This window comes from Thermobia domestica, chromosome 9, assembly GCF_964235325.1.
Source record: "Thermobia domestica chromosome 9, izTheDome1.hap1.1, whole genome shotgun sequence".
NCBI lineage: Eukaryota > Metazoa > Arthropoda > Insecta > Zygentoma > Lepismatidae > Thermobia > Thermobia domestica.
In genome coordinates, this window is record NC_137462.1 from 69,220,275 (window position 1) to 69,232,556 (window position 12,282).

Consider the following 12,282-nt stretch of genomic DNA (forward strand, 5'->3'; position numbering starts at 1 on the left):
TAGATAATGTGCCTCACGCACTCCAAACATTAAGTTGCCCTCTTTGGAAATCAGAGACGTCACTCATTTTACACTATCATTGTCTTTTCAGATCACTATACATTAACATTCTACTGCTCCGCACGCAGTTCGGAGCTACCCTAACACACCACTAAGAGCCAGCGCTGCGGTTGCCGCCTGATCGTTACCAACCATACACCTAATCTTTTCCAACTCCGGATGTTTCAACTTCCAAATACCTGAATATATACGAGTACAATTAATGGTATACGTATATTATAAAGTAACGATGCTCAAATCAACTGTTTTAAGAACTGACGAAAATAAAGTGTAACCATTTCTTAGTTCCTACATTTTCACCGTAGACATAATTTATACATAGCTTATCTGCGAACACCCCTCATGCAAGGATACCACATGTAGTCTTTTTCCTGGCTAAGTCTTCTTTTCTCTTCATGGTAAATGCGGGCGGGCGACTTTTTCGACTTCCAAACTATGCTATGCATAAGTGTAGGAAATCTTACAGAAGGCTTTGTTCGACCCATCTGTCGAAAAGTATCGAAAAAAAAAAAAAAAAAAAGGTAAGAGATATCGAGAAGCAGTTTCTTGCAATCGATTGAGTGTCTCAATCTTCTCCATTAACCTTGTATTCAAACCGAAAGTAGTTCAAATTAGCCATTTCCAGTTTCAACGTTTATCGTCGTAGAATGAAAACGATAACAGATAGCAAGCAGCTGGATTCTCCAAACGATTTAGGTAACATACCATGAGTGTTTGGAATATTACCAAAACCAGAATTGGTTTAAATTTACTATTACTTCCGGTTTCAATACTGATTTCCATAGAGACAAAACTTAAGATATCGATATGCGTTTTTTGCGATAGATTCAGCATCCGAAAATGGTTCCATTTCCTTTGTTAATCATCTGAATAAACCAGAAGTTATCCAAATTCACCATTTCCGGTTTCAAAATGTATCGCTAGAGAACATAAATGGTAACTGCGAGATTTTTTCTGTAATCGATTCAGGTCCCAAGAGAACATATCACAACAACCCGCACCACTCTAACGAAACTGGGAATGGTTGAAATTTACTAGTACTTCCGGTTTCTAGTATGATTTCAATAGAGCAAATCACGGTAAGAGATATCAAGAAGCTGCTTTGGTAATCGATTCAGAATCCCAAGAATAGGTTCAGTTTCCTCCCTTAACCCTCTATAAAAACTAGGTGGTTCAAATTAACGACTTCCGGTTTCAACATTTATCGCCATAGAACAAAAACAGTAATGGCTTTATAATATGGATTCACCGTCCGAGAAACATGTTCTATCTTTGATCTTACTACTCTATTACAACCAATAGTTATAGATGTAATACTTCAAGTTTAAGTATTGAATTTGGATAGTTTGAAAGATTACCGAAGTTTCACACTGTGAAAGGAAATTCACTTGTTGAAATATAGTACTATGACTGGGTGCTTAATGGGAAAAAAAATGTCAAAACAATATTATTTATTACCAGTAATCTCTTAAATGAGCTTGTGCAAGTACCAAAAGGTATCAGCCGTATGTTTAAACAACTCGTGGTCTTGTGTTTTGAAGATGATACTGCTGATAACGTCATCCCACTTCGCTTGCTTTCTCTTTCAATTCCTTATTGTTTGCGTATTCACTAGTCAGTGTTCAGTGTCATTATGTTGAGGGATAAATCCTAGGAGGTAGGGATTTTTCTTGTGGGGAAGGATTATATAATGTAACATTATCTCAAACACTGTTGACCTTACCTTAATAACCTGTTTTACGAAACAGTACAGTCTGCCTTACTATATTTACCCGAATGTCCAACTGTTAGAAAATTGGTTATATCTCGCTCATCAAAGAATGAAAGACTAATGTAGTAATTTCGTTTTGTACAAGTATTTGTAGTCGTAGTAACGTGTCACGATATTTAACGTTTATATAAATAAATTCACCACAGTGTTTTGTTTCATCAGTAATTGAAATGAGGTGTTCTCTTTTCAGTTACATGAAATTTTTGGTTAATTAAGTCTTCCTTTATGTCTATTCAAGCACGCATTTCCTGATATTGTGAGAGAAAAATAGACGAGTCAACTATCCTAACCTAACCCAATATGCTAACTTGAATCAGTTGAACAGCGAAATTCAGTCCTCTTTCCACAATATGGACATTTTCTTATTATACATGACCCACTTTCTTGCTGCCATTTCTAGCTTCCAAAATTTAGATACAAGTTGAACGAAATAAAATTCAGAAAAACCGCTTTCGTCTCTTAGTGGTTCTTTCAGCTATCACGTGCTCTGCCGTGTTGCCTCTACTGCTCCTTGCGTAGATTTGGCAACACTTGTATAACAATATACATGATATTGTTCTTTTGCAGTAAGAATTAGGAATGACGTTAGAAAGCACACAAAGAGCGCTATTCGCTTTCCAAAGAGCTGAAGTGGTCAACTCTCATACTTCATATCAGTGTTGAATTTAGACATTTTCGCCCCGGAGGGGAATGTGAACTCATCGGGGAAGAGGGTTTTTTCTGTATTTTTGCAAGAAAGCAGCATATTTAACAATTCCATTCACATGCACGTCTTACCTAACATTGAGACTAATTGCTAATAAATATTCAATGTTAGTTTATATATTAAAAAAAAAAAAACAATTGTTTAATTTTATCTAAAACTAAAGACTGGCAAAAATATTTTAGACTAAACTTTAGCTGCTATTTACAATAACTACTTTTGTTATTATTTCCTATATTCGGTAGTTACTGTTTGTTACAAATGTAGTTTTTAAAAAGATTTAAATTAACACAAATATTTTTTGAGTTAATTTAAATGTTTTTAAAAACTTCTGATTCTAAATCAAAAAATTCTTTCTCACACTTCTGATTCTAAATCAAGCATAGCCTTGGTTTCTTCACTGCATACACATCAATAGTTTAGTTTACGAAATCTTCAGTAGGATTAGTGCTCGTGTCGTGGAAAATCAGCGCTTGGGGCGAGCGTATACGACGGAACCCCCGTACATACGAGTGAGGTCGACAGACCACCTGCGAAAGGTGAGAACATTTTAAAAAGTAAACCCTGCTTTTCCTTGATTTTGAGCACTTTTTATTACTTTTTCCTTTCATTTTATATATGTGCACATGCCCACATGTGCACTTATGTTTCATTCCTCTCTTTTTTCTTCCTTTCTTTTCTTTTCTTTTTCCCTCCCGAATTTTCCGCCCCTTACTTCGGGCCCCGGGCCCGTTGCCCCTCCCTCATGGCAGGGCACTGAGCAGGATCTTCATCACCTTCAATAGCACTTTCACTTATATACTACTATTATATTGATAAATTCTATATAAATCTCTGACCCAGGAGGGATAACTGTTCCTCCCTGATCCCTCTAAATGACGCCCTCTGAATCTCACCCTTTAACTGACTTATTTTTAATTAAAGAAAAATGTATTTACTTTAATAATCGTAAAACAAATTTTCGTCTGTTACTCCGATGCGAGAAATGGGATTTAGGCGCTCTATTTCAAATAACGCAAGAACTGTACATTTTCAAGAACTGAAGTCTGCTGACATCAGAGATCATATGGAATGATCAAAGCCCTATCTTTCCTTTCCTATCTCAATTTGTGCTAGTGCTATCTACAGTACTAATATATAATATAGGGCAAGAGTATAGTACCTACTAAAATACAAACCTTTCTTCAACAGTTGACAATTTCATGTTCTGCCAAACTCGGTCATAGCGTTAAGAAATACAGGTTTTATTGACTATTTGGTATTCTATCTTAGATGTTACATGTTTAATATTTATATAGACTGGGTCTGCGTCATTTATATGTATATTGAGAGAGAGGATTTCGTCTGCACGTGCACGAATAGAAAAGCAAATAATTGGGTGAAGTAATTTCTACATTTTGTGACTGAAATTCTGGGAGTTTTCCCGGGTAGGAACAGAATTTTCTTCGGGGGGGGGGGGGATTCCCCAGGGCTACCCCCTAAATTCATCCCTGCTTCATATGCAAATAGCCTTAAATTAGTTGTTCAAAAGTTACATCATTGAGCAATTTAGACTTCATACTTAATGCTAGAAAGAAATGCAAACAATGATTTTATTTATCTGAATGGCTTCGGAGTAGTTTTATTGATTATTTTTCTATTTGTTTTTCTAGGTTATATTGGTTTCAAGATAACCAATATGATGCATGGATTGTTGACATGTCTGTGACCACAAAGAACCGAAAAGAGAACTTTCTATAATACTAAACCAAGAGACGAATAGGGGAAGAATAAGTGCAATCTCCCTCGCTCCAAGCTCTTGGCTACTGGGCATAGGTGGTCTTTAATTTACCAATCGCAATAGCAGTCTTTACTTTTTCCAATTTCCATTCCAAACTACCACGTAGCCCTTTCTCGGGAAGCCATCTAAATCCTCACTTCAACACTGCACGCTATTGTAATATTCAAAATGCTGAATAGTATAGAAGTTGTAGTCAAATGTACCCATAAAGGCTCAATTTTAAGACATCAATAATAATTATTTTATGCTTAAATTGAGTGACTACACATGAAAGAGGAATGTGCAAAATATTAATTTCTACCGGCGCTATATTTCTGAACAGTATAGGAAAACGATATTTATTCTTTGAAAATGAAGGTTACATTATATCACCATTACTAGTACTCTATCAAGCTGTATTATTCTTCACATGGATGAATATTCACACTATTTTTGTTTTCTGCACGAAGTGTCTTATCACAAAATTAATGGAAATTAGTCGTAAACCTCTTCTACAACACTATTCGGTGTGCTATTTTCATACACTTAGATCGTTGTTTTCTGATGTATGCTTTCGTATTTTATTCCTTTTTATGTGTTTGCAACACTACAACACTAAAACACATAAAAAGGAATAAAATACGAAAGCATACATCAGAAAACAACGATCTAAGTGTATGAAAATAGCACACCGAACGCCATCTTGACAGTAGTTTTGCACAATACACAGTGTTAAAATTACCTGTAAATCTGTCAGAACTTTCCGACTATTCAATACTGTCGAAGAAAGTAATGGTAATCCTTCAACAAAGTAAGAATGGATATCTCTTGTTTGTGGAGACCACCTAGCACAGGTTAGTACGAGTTTCTCGAGCGAATAATCGTTTTTGTACATATCCGAGATAAGTTTGCTCCTGTTCCTTACGGACAAGCGGGCTCACCAGCTTCGTCCTGCCCTCACGTGTAATGGATACAATGGCAGTTTTTTTTTTTTTTTTTTTTGCCATGAATATTAGTTTTTATGACATCAGTTCTCACACAGTTGTATCAATCTGTGCGACAAAAAATAACACTGTATAATGTAATTTGAGTAGGATTTAAAGAAAGAAAATGTAAAATAATCTTTTACACTTAACGACATCTGGTCAATCGGCACACCCATGATCATGAGCTAGAATTCTAATACGTATTCTCGAAGCATTTTCGGAAACAACCCGTTAAATTGGCCACATCTTAAATGAGAAATGTTAAATAAATAAATCACTCAAACCACACTCAGAGCTTATCATCTAAATAATAGTAAAGTGGTGCTGCAAATAATGAAGTAATTTTTTAATGCCTCTTCTCAAAAGCAAAATTATCACTTGAATCATACACAGAATTAAAAATATCGTTGTACACGTAATAGTTGCACTAAATTCAATCAGATTTGTAACACTTTCTTTTTCTTTTACTCACCAACACATCACATTGGTTAACTCAGAACTCGTATTATGACGCAAAGAAAAAGAAAAAAAAATACAAATAAAGCTTAATAATCTGCAAACATGATCCACCAGTTGGTTTATTGAAACCAAGAATGACGTGACGCAGGAACTGTACAGTATAGTTATATACCTACCTCCTTTCCCCCCCACGACCCGCAGCTAAGATAACAAGTGATGATAAAAAAAAAAGAAAAAACGCAGAGGGTTGTTATCACTGCTCGCTTCTGTTATAGCTCGACAATAGCCTTGGTTATGCTCCTCTAAAAACCTGCTGTTGTAAACAACGGAAAATCGAGACACCAAAACGCGTTTAGATAACATACTTAACCATTACGCCAAGAGGTACGCTACGCAATCCATACGCTAACACAACCATATCCACGTTTTGTCTTCCTTCCTACACTTTTGTATTGTAGTAAGTTTTTTACCTATATATTATTCTGATATTTACATCGTACGTATCAAAATGAACTACGAAAGCGAAACCGATCAAAATAATAATTTAATTTAATGTATCGTCCTTTAGATGTTTATAGTTTGAGGCATTAAACGCCTTTAATGGGACAATTTCACCGAAAACAACAGCTACAAGAAATGCATATAAAATACTTTGATCGTTGCTTACAAAATGAAAACAGTCATAAAACTATTGTCTACCGACAATGCAATAATAACCTTTTCATTTTCATCTGGGTAATTACAACTGACTTTTTTTTTTTTTTTTTTTTTTTTCCTGTTGACATTATACTGTATTGCATTTATTGGGCTCGATTCTATGTAATTGCTAAGCATTTTCACAGAAGTTGCAATTTCGCTGACTACTGAATAGTTATTTCAGAACAGACAGGTACTGCATGCACATTTACACTTTTTAAAAGAACGTAGGCCTACCCTCATTATAAGCAAGTATAGCGCCATGGATCCGACAACGTAACTTGAGGGACTATTTCTCTACAACTACAACCAGGTCCGGTCCTAAACAAGTTATCGGGGTTGCTTTGCACAACATACAAAAAAGTACAAACTTAATGTTTCTGTGCAATGTTTTCCCTTCAGTATTTATACATTTTACTTTCTACACAAAACTACATGCAGTCTACAAATATTGATATTAGAATGATGATGCCGGTTTCAGTAGTTAATTTTCTTTGCGAGTATCGATAATTCAAACTATGTATTTTCTGGTACCGGCACAGGAACCACATTCTAATAGTTTAGCATATGTACCACAAAAATGCTAACTCAGGAAAAAAAAATCCCCGTAAACTGATTTGCCTTGGTTATCCTTATTGTCCAAGAATATAATCCCAACCATAATCAGTGGAAGATTTACGGGGTTTGGAACTTTCAGCCTGAAGACCATACAAATTGCATGATTTTTTAAAAATCTAATGTTAGTCATTTCTATGCGTATAAGCTGCAAGCTCCCCTAAAATTCTAGAGATTAAAAAAAAAAAAAAAAAAAAAAAAAAAAAGCCTTTGTGAGTGAAGTCCCTCTCAAACTACTTTTCTGGATCCGCACTGTTCATAATTTATTTTCCAACAAGAAATTCATTCCGGCATCTACTTAAATAGGAAATTTACCTAAATTTAGAATGTAGGAGGTTCCAGCAGTAATGATTTCCTATCTTATGGGGCGTTTACACTTAGTCGATTTGCGTTCGATTCAGTTGAATTGACGTCACTTTCAACTTAATCGACCGTGTAAACGGGAATTCAACTTAATCGCTTGTTGATCGAAAGCGACTAATCGACTGGCAACTGAATTAAAAGACGTTCTATTTTCTGTGGTTGAAATAATTGAACACATCCATCGATCTGATTCGGCCTAGTTGCTTCGATTTAGTGGCAAATGGAGCGAGTCGATTTAGTCGTGCGACTAAATCGACCAAGTGTAAACGCCCCATTAGTGGTATTTTGTGTTGCACATACAGATCTTTTTTTTATGTGCTTTTGTTTATCAAGTTTTCGTTTAGTGACGTCAGGGTGAGTGACGTGTATTACCTTACGCCCTCTAGTGACAATACGTAAGGGCAGTTGTAGCGAGATGCACACACACACAGTTACAGTTCGTGTTATGTATGAGTGCTGTGCGCTGGAAGTTGCTGCTCTGTAGGAAGCAGTCGTATGCAACTATCGTAAAGTGCGGTCAACACAGATCGTGTGCTTGTCTAACACAGATCGTGAGTTTAAATAGTAAGTGAAGTGAATATAATTACGTGCTCCGGTGTGATTTTTATAGCTACTGGAAGTTAGTACTGCAGGAAGTTGGGACGTGTATAATATTGGACTCCAGCCTGTGCACAGGACTGACTGACAGTGTAAAAATCACGTCGTATCTTCTAGAAGATAGGAAGATCAAGGGGAGCATTACCTGTAAGAGAAGGTTTTTCCTTTTTATCCACGACGACGAAAGGAAACCACGTTTGCGGAAATTGAGGTAAGATACTCACGTACTTTATTTAGTTTTTTTTTTTTTGTAAAATTTCCAACATACTGGTTATGGGCCCAGTGTGCTTAATAAGGCCCAGTGTGCTTACTGAAATTTTTCCGAAATTGCTGTATCTGGTTTTAAGTGCTTGAATAGTGCAACGAACGGCTTACGCATTATTTTAGGCGTGCTAGTGACATATGCATATTCTAAGTGTAGTGCAACTAGTGTGGTGTGAAGTGCAAATAGATTTATTGCATTTTACGTTTCCTAGTAGTAAAAGTCGAGACGTTTGTATTCAAATACACCTAGTAGGTTAGTTGGTCTGTGTCAGTTTTGTTTTCTTTCTTTAAAACACGAAGATGGATTTGTTAAAGAATATAAAGCCGTTATCGTGTGAGAAAGAGTGGCCCGTATGGAAAAGAAAAATTAGGGACTTATTAGAATACCATGAAGGGACACTAGAAGTTATCGATGGCAAGTTGCGAAAACCGGAACCGTTAGAAGATTCCGCTTCAGAAGCTCAAAAGAAGAAATATAGAGCAGAGGCTGACGTTTACCGGAAAGCTAATAGTTATGCCAAGTCGATGATAACTAGTGCAGTAACGGATGAAGTCTACCAGAAGATAATGGAGAAAGATACGGCTGAAGAAATGTGGTTAGCTTTAAAGAAGCTATTTGAGGCAAGTTCCACAGATCAATTGTTCAAGATTTGTATGGACTTTTTCGCCTTTTCTTGGAGTGAAAGTGAAGATGTTTCCACACACATAGCTAAATTGAACAGTTTGTGGATGGAACTTAACAGTGGATTGAAGGACAAAGGACATACTGAATTACCGGATCTTTTGTTGATCTGTAAAGTGTTACATATCCTACCCAGTACTTTTGAAACTTTCAAATCAAGTTGGATGTTGCTGACCAAAGAAGTACAACGTACGTTTGACGAATTGACTACACAATTGTGTATGTTCGAAAGGAACTTTGTACAGCGGTCACCAGTAGGCAAGTACAAGGGTGCGTCTTCAGAGCAAGAAGCATTAGTAGTGAATCAACCGAAGCAATTACAGAAGAAGGTGAAGAAGGACGATATCTGTAATTACTGCAGACGAAGAGGGCATTGGGTTCGAACGTGCAAAAAGTGGATTGCAGATGGGGACATCAGGACAAGCAACATATCAAAGATTTAATGAAGAAAGAGCTGAATATTTCTGTGAAAGATGAAAATGTTCTCTGTGACTCTTGTGTTTACGGAAAAGCGCACAGACTACCGTTTAGTAGTAGAAAACCTTCATCTTCAGTGGGACAGTTATTATCAGCAGATGTCTGTGGTCCCTTTAGTGAATCGTTTCAGAAATACAAGTACTTAGCTATATTCAGAGACGATTATTCAAAGTACAGGTTTGGTGTTTTTCTACATCAAAAATCAGAAGTGAAAGATGCCTTGAAACAGGTGTTAGCCAGTGCCAAGGCAGAAGGACATACCATTAGAGAGTTTCTTAGCGACAACGGAGGAGAGTTCGATAATGCCGAAGTACGGAAGATACTCAAGGAGTATGGCATCAATCAACGGTTCACAGCGCCTTATACACCGGAACAAAATGGGGGTAGTGAGCGTGAGAATAGAACCATTGTGGAAATGGCAAGAACATTCCTTTACTCTAACCAAGAAGTGCAATTTCCGCAAGAGATGTGGGCAGAAATGGCCTCAACAGCGATCTACATTCTTAACAGGACCGGAAAATCTTCACAAAAAGGTGTCAGTCCATATGAACTTTGGAAGAAGAAGAGACCAAGGATTAAGCATATGAGACAGATCGGTTGCAAGTGTTACGTGCACATTCCAGTACAAAAAAGAAGAAAGATGGACAGGAAAGCCAAGCAAGGATATCTCATTGGTTACAATGGAGATGAAGCATATCGAGTCTGGATTAAAGAAGAAAGAAGAGTTATTATCTCCAGAGACGTCATTTTCAAAGAGAGTACACTTGAAGAAACGTCTCGAGAAGAAGTGCAACTACGAACAAGGGACGTTCAGAGTAGAGAACCGGAAGAGATCTCAAAACCTATAGTCAAGCAAGAATCGGCAAAAATGAAAGATGATAAACCGCTAGTGTTTCCCAAGCCGAGTACGGAAGAGAAACTTAATGGTCAGGGCATAGTGTTGCGAGACCGAGCTACTCTGAAGAAACCTGCAAAATACGACGATTATGTGATGGCAGTAGAAGAGTTAGTTAATGACTTAGACAGTCCCAGTTCCTATGACGAAGCCATACAAAGCAAAGAAAGTTTTGAATGGAAGAAGGCAATGGACAAGGAAATGGAGTCGTTGCGCGAGAATGAGACATGGGAACTATGTGATTTACCGCAAGGAAAAAAGGCAATTCCATGTAAATGGGTCTACAAGGTGAAGAATAACCCAGATGGTAGCATTGAGAAATACAAAGCGAGACTAGTGGCGAAAGGTTTTAGTCAGAAGAAAGACATCGATTACAAGCAGACTTTCAGTCCAGTGGCAAAACTTGGTACAATAAGAGCCATGTTGAGTGTAGCAGCGAATGAGGGACTACATCTACTTCAATTTGACGTATCCACAGCTTTTCTCTATGGAAATCTAGAAGAAGAAATATATATAAAGCAGCCAGAAGGGTACCAGGATGGCTCAGAAAAGGTGTGCAAACTTAAGAGAAGTCTGTACGGATTGAAGCAAGCACCCCGTTGTTGGAACAGACGATTTGGTGATTTCTTGTTTAATCAGGGTTTTAAGAAAAGTGATGCTGATCCATGCCTTTTTATTCGGGAAAGAGATACGGATAAAATTCTCTTAATTCTTTATGTGGATGACGGCCTGGTCGCATTTAGTAATAAAGAAAAAGTTAATGAATTCCTAGCGACGCTGAAAAGCGAATTCAAGATAACTGTTCAAGAAGAGGCTCACTACTTCCTGGGATTGGAAATAGAGAGGCGTGACAATGGCGATATCAAAATACATCAGACAGCATACACCAAAAGACTGCTTCACAAGTTCCATTTTGATGCGTGTAGAGCAGTAACAACACCTGTTATTAAAATGAAAACATCTGAAGAAGAAAAGGTAAACAAAGACTATCCTTATCGCAAGGCAGTGGGTTGTTTGATGTATCTCATGCTAGGTACGAGACCAGATATTGCTTACAGTGTGAGTGTGCTTTCAAGAACGCTTGAACATCCTACAGACACTGATGTCATGAGACTAAAACGTGTATTTAGATACATAAGAGGTACTGTTGGGCTAGGAATTGTTTATCAGCATAACAAGAATACAGGTATTCTTGAATGCTTCAGTGATGCTGACTTTGCTGGTTGTGAGAAAACAGGGAAGTCAACCACGGGAGTTCTTGTGCTGTATTCTGGAGGAAGTATAAGTTGGTTGAGTCAACGTCAAAGTATGGTAACAACCTCAACCACAGAAGCTGAACTAGTAGCAGCTACAGAGGCGGCGAAGGAAGTCATCTGGCTAAAACGGCTTTTCCAAGAGCTTACACAGCTGGAAAAGATGCCCGTCATTCAAGTCGATAACAGCGCAGCGGTGAGACTTGCAGAGAACCCGGAATTTCACAAGAGGACCAAACATATTCAGACCAAGCAGTTCTTTATTCGCGAAAAGGTGACACAAGAAGAATTAGGGGTGAACCAGATCTCAACACAAGAACAGCTGGCAGATTTGCTGACAAAGCCTATCATGAGAAATAGGTTAGCATTACTTTGTAACAAGATAGGCCTTGTAAATTAGAACATAGTTAGTTGTACATTAATTGTATATATATGTAAGTACCTTTGATATTATCCATGTATCATAATATTGACGAAAACTTGTCAACAAGGGAAAGTGTTGCACATACAGATCTTTTTTTTATGTGCTTTTGTTTATCAAGTTTTCGTTTAGTGACGTCAGGGTGAGTGACGTGTATTACCTTACGCCCTCTAGTGACAATACGTAAGGGCAGTTGTAGCGAGATGCACACACACACAGTTACAGTTCGTGTTATGTATGAGTGCTGTGCGCTGGAAGTTGCTGCTCTGTAGGAAGCAGTC

General features: G+C 37.4%; 1 protein-coding gene across 7 annotated transcripts in view; it reads right to left on the reverse strand.

Moving 5' to 3' along the window:
• LOC145694723 (uncharacterized) overlaps window positions 1–12,282 on the reverse strand; it is a 629,124-nt gene that overhangs the window by 252,295 nt on the left and 364,547 nt on the right. The window contains exon 1 of one of the 7 annotated variants that reach the window (XM_081771274.1): window positions 5,752–5,866. The exons of the other annotated variants lie outside the window; for them this stretch is intronic. The gene's annotated coding sequence lies outside the window, so the exon portion shown is untranslated. Of the gene's footprint in view, window positions 1–5,751; window positions 5,867–12,282 lie in introns of those variants that run through there. 7 annotated transcript variants of the gene reach the window in all.